Source organism: Pleurodeles waltl, chromosome 4_1 (assembly GCF_031143425.1).
Source record: "Pleurodeles waltl isolate 20211129_DDA chromosome 4_1, aPleWal1.hap1.20221129, whole genome shotgun sequence".
NCBI classification, from domain to species: Eukaryota; Metazoa; Chordata; class Amphibia; order Caudata; family Salamandridae; genus Pleurodeles; species Pleurodeles waltl.
In genome coordinates this window covers 532,614,444-532,622,409 of record NC_090442.1, presented here as the reverse complement: position 1 = coordinate 532,622,409, position 7,966 = coordinate 532,614,444, and the positions used below count along the sequence as shown (strand labels likewise).

Here is a 7,966-nt window from a genome sequence, read left to right as displayed (position 1 = left end):
TGTTCTAACTTGATTTCTCGTCGATTTTACTATTTCCTTCTGTATACATACTGAGTTTCATATTGCAATGATTTTGATTAACTGACAATAGAGAATAGAAGTGCGCTACCACAGGGGAGGTGGCAAAGGGTGGGTTCATAAGACCATGGTATCACCACTCATATGCATAGATGTGATGTTGTTCTGTAGCAGCAGGTTAGCGCTCTATGAACTACTACTGTCCATGCATAGGATCTCACTATGAGTCAAGCATGGAAGTTACTCTTGAATGTTTAACAATAATGCACATTTATTAACACAAATTCAATAAAGCTGAGGAAACGAGTCATTTCAAAACAACTTCTTTTTTTCAAAAAAGAATTGATTCTTGCTGAGCCGTACTCCTCTGCTAGCGCCTCGCTTGAACTTTCTCAGGCATGAAGTATTGCAGTCTCCATGCCTGAAAACGTGGCCACCTGCCGCACATCAGCTGAATATACCAGACGATGTGCATTGAGAGTTAGTCTGCCCTGACGAACATTCGCCTCCCCGTGGGAGACACTGCACCCTGAGGACTAGGCACGCGAGCTCTAGCCGCAGCCACGCGCTCTGTCCTCTGGCGCGCACCCGAGAGCCTGCCAGGGGAGCGTGCAGTGCCGGGCCTGGCTCAGACAAGCCGCTGGGGCGCGCATATATCAGCGCACTCCCCCAAGCACGGAGACAGCAGCTGTCACTGCCGCCGCGGACAGGCGCTTTGAGAAGACGCGGCAGGCGAGACCAGGGGCAAGCTGCGGGTCAGGCATCCTTCCGCAAAGCGTCGAAGCTGGAACACGGTGCATCTTCTCCCGATCAAGGAGGCTGCGAACAGCCACCCGACACAGTGAGTATGCAGCACTTTCGGCGAACGCCGGCTGTCGGCGCTTGTCTGCATGAGATTGTGCACCGGCTGGCGTTGCGGTCCCCGTCTCCCCTGTGGGCATTTTCTCATTCTGCGATAGCATCCCTGAGAAAGACGCATCCACTCTGCGGCAGTCGGGCTAGGTGCGTGAGGGGAGCGGGTAGGTGGGTGATCTCCATCCCTGAGACTGAGAGGTAGCTCCCATCTCATGTCCTTCTCTTCCATGTACCCATCTCCACTGGCTGCATGAGTAGCATCTCCCCACTGTACACCCTCTTCCGGAGGGAAATGTGGATTGTTCCGTTTTCCCGAACCGCAAGTTCTTGCACTTCTGCAGCATGCCGACGTTGCCGGGAGTGTCTCTGAAATCTGCTTGTGGTATTCCTGGGTTCTCCCACGGTACCAATGTAGCATACTGTTATGGGATTGCCAGGGTGGACCTGCGTGCAGTGAAACAACCGGGGCTCCTTGCGAAGCTGTGGTCAATGCAAATGCATTCACAATCCAGAGGGAAGTGATAATGACATTTATCCCTGTGCATGTGCGTGTAGATATGTTTCACTGTTTGCACATCGATCCGACGCGCGCCAGTAATTTCCTAGTCCAATAATTGGTCACAAATGTGAGGCACTGCTGGGATGGAGAGGCCCTGGAGTGCCAAACCTGAATTTACACATACTGCTGTTAGGCCACAGGCCATCGAACAGCTTTCTAACTTGATTGGACATGGTGTAATGTGGGGTAATCTGATAGAGTGCACATTGTGTGGTTATACACTGGCTCTGGAAACCTGATGCCATGTGAAAGGCGACTTCCAGTGCCAGCCGAGGTGTTTGGTTTTGAGGTTAAATGTGTGTGTGTTAATCTTACAGGTGAAGGAACCATTCATTCAGTTTTCTGAGTCTGTCCTAATTGCTGTATCTTGACGTATGTTTAAACACACACGTCTGTTGGGGGACAGCTATTATCACTTAATAAGAATTATCAACATATCAAAGAAGCACATTGAATCTATGCACTTTTCAGTGTAAACAATTTATCTAGCACTCTGTCAAGAGGGGCTGTAATACTAGGTATCGAGAATAGGAATATTATGATAATTTATTATCATGGACAAAATATTGAGGGCCAAAATGCCGAAAAGTGTATATAGAGGACGTATACATTTACTAATCTTAATTTTAAATCAACCTATCATGACAGTATATATGTATCACCAAGGTACATATGTGAGTTAGGAATGGAAATTCTGTACATACTTACTTACCTTTTTGATCTTTTGGTCCTCGTTATTTTCGTACTCCACTATATTAAGTTCGAACAGTATTTCCTATTCGATTTTCAGGATCCTCACTGTCATCGGGGACAGGAGGTTCCAGAGTTGGGCTTCCCTTTTATAAATCACCACGTTTTAGGTGTGCTATTCCAATAGGATCAGCTGAAATCAATGAAGACCAGTACGCCCATAGGTTGCTAAAGGAACTCGAAGAACTGAAGAGTTTCTCTGGTGACATTGAGTTAAAATCTGGTAATTTACAGTAATATAACTCATATAACAAACATTACAATAATATAACCTTCTCAGTGGACATATGTTCCTTCGTTGTAGGTTGCATTAAAGTGGTTCAAGGTCACTGCTGCTTCGTCACACTTCTGATATACCTGCCAGGCAGAGCTAGGCTAGAGTTATGGTGTAGACATGCGTTCCCATTATATATGTCTTAGCACTGTTGGTGTTAAACTCAACAGAAATACGTTGTAATGCTAAATTTCATGCTCATGTTTTGGCAATATTTTGTTTATGGGTCTTTACCCTTTGAGTTTTCAAATGTGCACTATCGCAGCAGTGTTTGAGATCTTAGTACTTTTTTAACATATGCTGCTGTCCAGATGCAGCCCATCACTTAATATTTCCATAGATAAAGGGACTGATCCTAGATATTTTAATTTGGCCAAGTGAATATGCACTACAGCAGCATTGTTTGAGATCAGGGACACTTTAGGGTGGTGTGGTTGGTGCAGTCGCACCTGGCGCTGACTTTGGTGGGCGATGTGTTTAAAACTAACTTTTGGTTTAAAAACGTGAATTTCCTTGTATGTCCATTAGTTTTCATACAAAAAAATAAAATCAAACTACCACTAGTGATTATTGTTCCTACTGGTGAGAGATGGAATTTTGTGTAGTGGCCACTGGTGCAAGGGGCGCTCCAGCTTCAGGGGCCCCTTCAGCACAGTAAACTGTGCAGAGGAGGTGGGCCGCTGCCTGGGAGCTTCTGCCTGGGTCTGGGGAAGGGGGGGGGGGCAATCTACTTTGCAGGCCCCCCCCCTCAAGTTTCGTTGTGCCACTGGAAGTGGCAGTTTTGTCTCATCATAAAAAAGTGCAGTGTTAATTTGCCTGCTGCAAAGAAGTGTACCATGCAGATCACACACCTGAGTGAACTATGAGTAGCTCTATAAAAAATGAAATGTGCGTCAGAGAGAGGCTATAGAGAGATGAGGTGCACTGTTGGATATTAGTAGGAAATGTTTTCCCTTGCATCTGCATGAAATATGGGAGTGATTGGGATCCCCTTTTTACACAAAATGCAGTCTTAGACCCCATATTTGTAGGTGTTAATGTCAGTATGCATTCTGTACGAGGAAATATTACAAAATATTTGTGCATGACCAAAAAGCATGATGTTGTGAGTGTTGTTTGTCAGCTTTCCTGTGTCTTTGATGACTTGTACAAGTGCCAAGAGGCCAAGTGTTTTGTAATGGAAAGATATAGGTGGCGTCACTCCGATGCTCAGTAGTTGGCATTACAGGTACACTTGCCAGATAGGATTGCTTCAGTCACGTTTGAGCTGAGACGAGATTTAGTAATTCAAGTGAGACCCCCAAATTCACTTCATGCCTCCGAGGAAGTCTGGCACACAAGTATTTCACAAAACTGGTTACTATTGGACCCATTTTCAGCGCAGCATTTAAACTGTGAACACAGATTGTAAATAAAGACTCCGGGCCTGATTTAGAGATTGGCAGATGGGGTTGCTCCATCACAAATGTGATGGATATCCCATCCGCTGTATTAGGATTAGGGCTCCCTGTTTTTCGTTTTTACAGATAAATACAGTCAGAAAACATTGTTTTTACTGTCTGTATTTATTTTTAAAAGCAGAAAAATAGAGATAATTTGTCTTCATTTGAGTGACTCACTATGTTGAGATCTGTGACTTTCAGGCAAATAACTGTACATATCGGCAGTATTTCCAACAGCTGCATATTGGCGGCATGGGGTGTTACTAAGCTCAATGAATTTTGCTTAAATTACTGCATATTTCAATTTGTATGTGTGCTATTTTAATAATTTTTAAATGTGTGTTTATTATTTTATTATTTTTGACTGTGTAAAGTGCTAAAATCTGATGACATCAAAGTTTGAGTGCACGTTTATCTATTAAATAAATAAATGCAGAAATATTCGAGTTATCAGCTTATCTGTTCACAAAACCCAAAATAAATATGGATAAATACCAATAAGATAGAAAAAAAAATATGAATAAATACAGATGGAAATGTTTAAAAAATATATCATAAAACTGGAGACCTAATTACGATTCTGTTATATTCTGTGGACATTGTAAAATGGCGAATAGGATATCTGTCACATTTGTGACAGAGTAACCCATCCACCAAACTCTAAATCAGGCCCTCTATCTGTTAATGCGCATATGGTTATGATTGTCTTGATAGAATGCAACTCAACTGATAAAAGAAATGATATCCACAAAAAGTTAATAAGGCACTTGCTGGCTAGAAAAGCATCCTTATAATACAGTGCAGTCGATTGTACCCACATATTCTACACTGTAGTGCCAACTCTAGGTATGTGTTATGATTTGAAAACACAACAGAAAACAATATCACTGTTTTTCAAACACTATTAACTATGTGCCACAAAGTATTGATGGTAAACGAGACCAAAACAGTTTCTTACAGTATGATAAAATTGCGCTTTTTATTGTCTCGCCCACAGTTTATTATTTTCTCCCATTCTCAAATGGTACTGATCATTTTGTTTTTTCAATTTTAATATCTAAATCTAATTATTGGGCTCTTAAATGCACCATTCATAGAGTGCATTCAAATAGGGTCTAGAAATCTTTATAAAAATTCAAGAGCAAAGTCAGCTGCATTTACAATCATACAAATTATAACTTGGTCTCCTTGCATTAAGGAAGTATATTTGAGGTCTGCACAGACCTCAACTATAATGTAAACACCCACAGTGTAATTATGACAATGACAGTGTTCCTATCTCTAATGCCTGCTGACGTGGGAAGGTCCTATATCCTTGCACCAAACCAGTACACTGTGCTTGTGTTCTTAATACGCAATATATTTTGTCATAGGGTGGTTACAATGCACAAATATATGCTCAGCATGCAGGTTCCATCGCCATGTGATCCAGACCTTACCTTCAGGCTAGCTGTCTTCATTTATGCAGTCATTTGAGGATCTGCACCACCGTAATATGCAGATTGCACAAAGGCCAGGAGCCAGGATGTGTCTTTTTGACAGGTCATTACCCTCCCTCCCCCACTCCTTCTCAAACACTGCAGCATCCTCTGTTGCCTAGAGACCAAAAGCAAATTTCATTTGTACACTGATTAACTATGGCATCAGTCAATATCTGCTTTTGTACTGGGTCACATATAGCATCTCTGTGATTCCAGGCTTCATTGGTTTAGTCCATATGGTCTCTTTGTTGAATTATCATGTTAATTAGAACCAAAACGTAAGCTGTTCTGTAAGTCCAGTGCACCGGAATTTACTGTGCATTTCCACTGTAGCCACCTATCGTGATTCCAATTGTAACTGACTCTCTTAAATATTTTCTAACTATGTGATAGCTGATGTTTGAAGCTTGACGTGGTTCATGTTTGATTTTACCGATTCTACCCTTTTCTGAATTTGAATTATTTTACTAGCTTTCCACAGTACATAGACTCTGTTCATTCTCAGGTACTCGCCTGTCTGTCTAATGAAGAAGGATAGATAAATGTTTTAAGTAGCTTTGTCACCTAAGCAATCACTTATGGTTTCCTACCACAGGTATGTTAAGATGATGACAGAAAAGCTTTCTGGTGAATAACTTGTTTACTACTGGTGAACAAGGGCCTTGGGTACCATTACATTGCTTGCTCATTAAATGCTAAATATTTGTATTTGGGCCTTGCCTCTCCAATTGTCGAGTGGCCAAGCATCCAAATCTTGCTTATGATGAGAGAAAGATTTGCTATTCACATTCAGGACAACAAACACGTCTAATACTTAGTGACGATCACGTTCCAGTCAGACCTTTATCTTTGGGGAGTACCAGAAATTCAGAGCAAAATAACACAGGAATCTCATGCTATAGAATAATGGTTCCACTAATTATAACTTCAGTACGCCCTACCCATATTTGTATCCTAGCATACAGATGCGCCCTTGGAAAGATGAGAGGGCACCCTAAGTTTTTCTTGGGTTTAGAAATGGACACGACCTTACATCAAAATTGGGTTTCTGCAGACACATTTGTTGATACTAATTGTTCTCTGAAGTGTGGGAATGCAAGACGACAGGTTAAGAAGGCAGTGCAGGCTCCCCAGTTGTCCCTCAGTGTCCCGTGCATATGCTTGGTTCTCACATCATGAAGCTGATACTCGAGGTCCTCACGCTTAGCCCAGTATAGCTGAACTGCAGATCCTCGTTTCATGTACAGGCTGTCTTTTCAAGTCATTTGTTATGCCAGCCTCAAATAGCTGTTGTTTAGATCCGTGTCTCTTGGTCAGAGCATCTCTTCTTAATACTCCATAAACCCAACTTCCATCTGTGGGTAGCAACTTCAGCCTGCTTTTCTGACCCTCTGCTTACTCTGTGCCTTGAGGGAAGCAGCAACAAACTGTTGCCAGGTATTGTTTCAGTACAAACAATACCTGGCAACAGGTGGCCCTCTGAAAGGACGCCTTTCAGAGGGTTATGGAGCATGCAGGGACTACTGAGCCCAGTTGTGGTGGTTGAGGCTGTATAATCCTGATGTCCTGGACCCCAGCCTATTATTGATTCTGAACAACTGGTCCAGGTACCCCTAATGCACTTAACTCTCAGTGGTAGCCGTGGACAAGTAGTCAAAGGATCCCACAGGTGGTTGTAGATACAGGTGAGTGAACATGACTCAGTACTGAAAGTGCACACAGTACTATAAATCAATCAGTGTACAGTCCCAAAAATATTTTATTTCTAACTACGCATTCAAAGGAATAACAACATACATAAGCAATAACAAAATCCCCTTGAGCTCGGGCTGTAGCAGCCATAAAGCAAAATCCCTGTCCCACCCTTTTCCGTGTAACATGGTTGAGGTTATTCCCCATTAACTGGTGGCCCCATCCAGAGAATGCTCACTAGGGGCTGTACTCAAGAGTTCCCATTTGACTCTTTAAGAATTAATCAAAATGTCTATGGTTCTGCAGCACCTTCAGCAGCAAGTTCCCCGGAGCCCCACAGACCCACTTCAAGTCATACCTGCTCCTGCAGTATGGAAGCATTTAATGGTGCAGCGAGTGCTCTCTCTGTGGGTGCTGATAAGTCCTGATCATGTTTGAAGAAGTTGGGCTGCACGAGGTACATGTGGCAGCTACCAGCAGACACAGGCTCACTCCCTTGAGTGGTGCTGCCAGCATATCCAGTGATGGCAGCTGCTCCCAAGCCGTGAAGATGAGGAGGTAAGTCACTCTTCTCCACCAGGGGGTGGGGTTTGATCCTCCAGCTCCTGATCGGAGCCCAGAGAGGGTGCAACATCTCTTGCAACAGCCTTCAAAGTCCGCAGGGGGATCAGACAGTGGCAGGTCTTGGTGTCCTGGTCACAGCTGCAATTTTCTTTCCAGGTAATGATCTGTACTTCTGGAAAGTGTTGATACCGGCAGCTCCTTCTGGCATATGTGGTTGCTGCTGCATGTTCCAGTGTAAGACGCAGACTCCTCTAATGTGATTTCCCACATCACAGCAACCCCTCCTGTCATACAAGGTCATCAATTAAGGCGGTCACAAGTCTCAATGTTC

General features: G+C 43.2%; 1 protein-coding gene across 19 annotated transcripts in view; it reads left to right on the top strand.

The window, feature by feature from the left end:
- The first annotated feature begins 604 nt into the window (after nucleotides 1-604).
- LOC138287896 (neuronal cell adhesion molecule-like) overlaps nucleotides 605-7,966 on the top strand; it is a 799,924-nt gene continuing 792,562 nt past the window's right edge. For 18 of the 19 annotated variants that reach the window (XM_069228880.1, XM_069228863.1, XM_069228870.1 and 15 more), the window contains exon 1: nucleotides 605-859. The gene's annotated coding sequence lies outside the window, so the exon portion shown is untranslated. The remainder of the gene's footprint in view (nucleotides 860-7,966) is intronic. The other variant, XM_069228882.1, reaches the window with a different exon arrangement.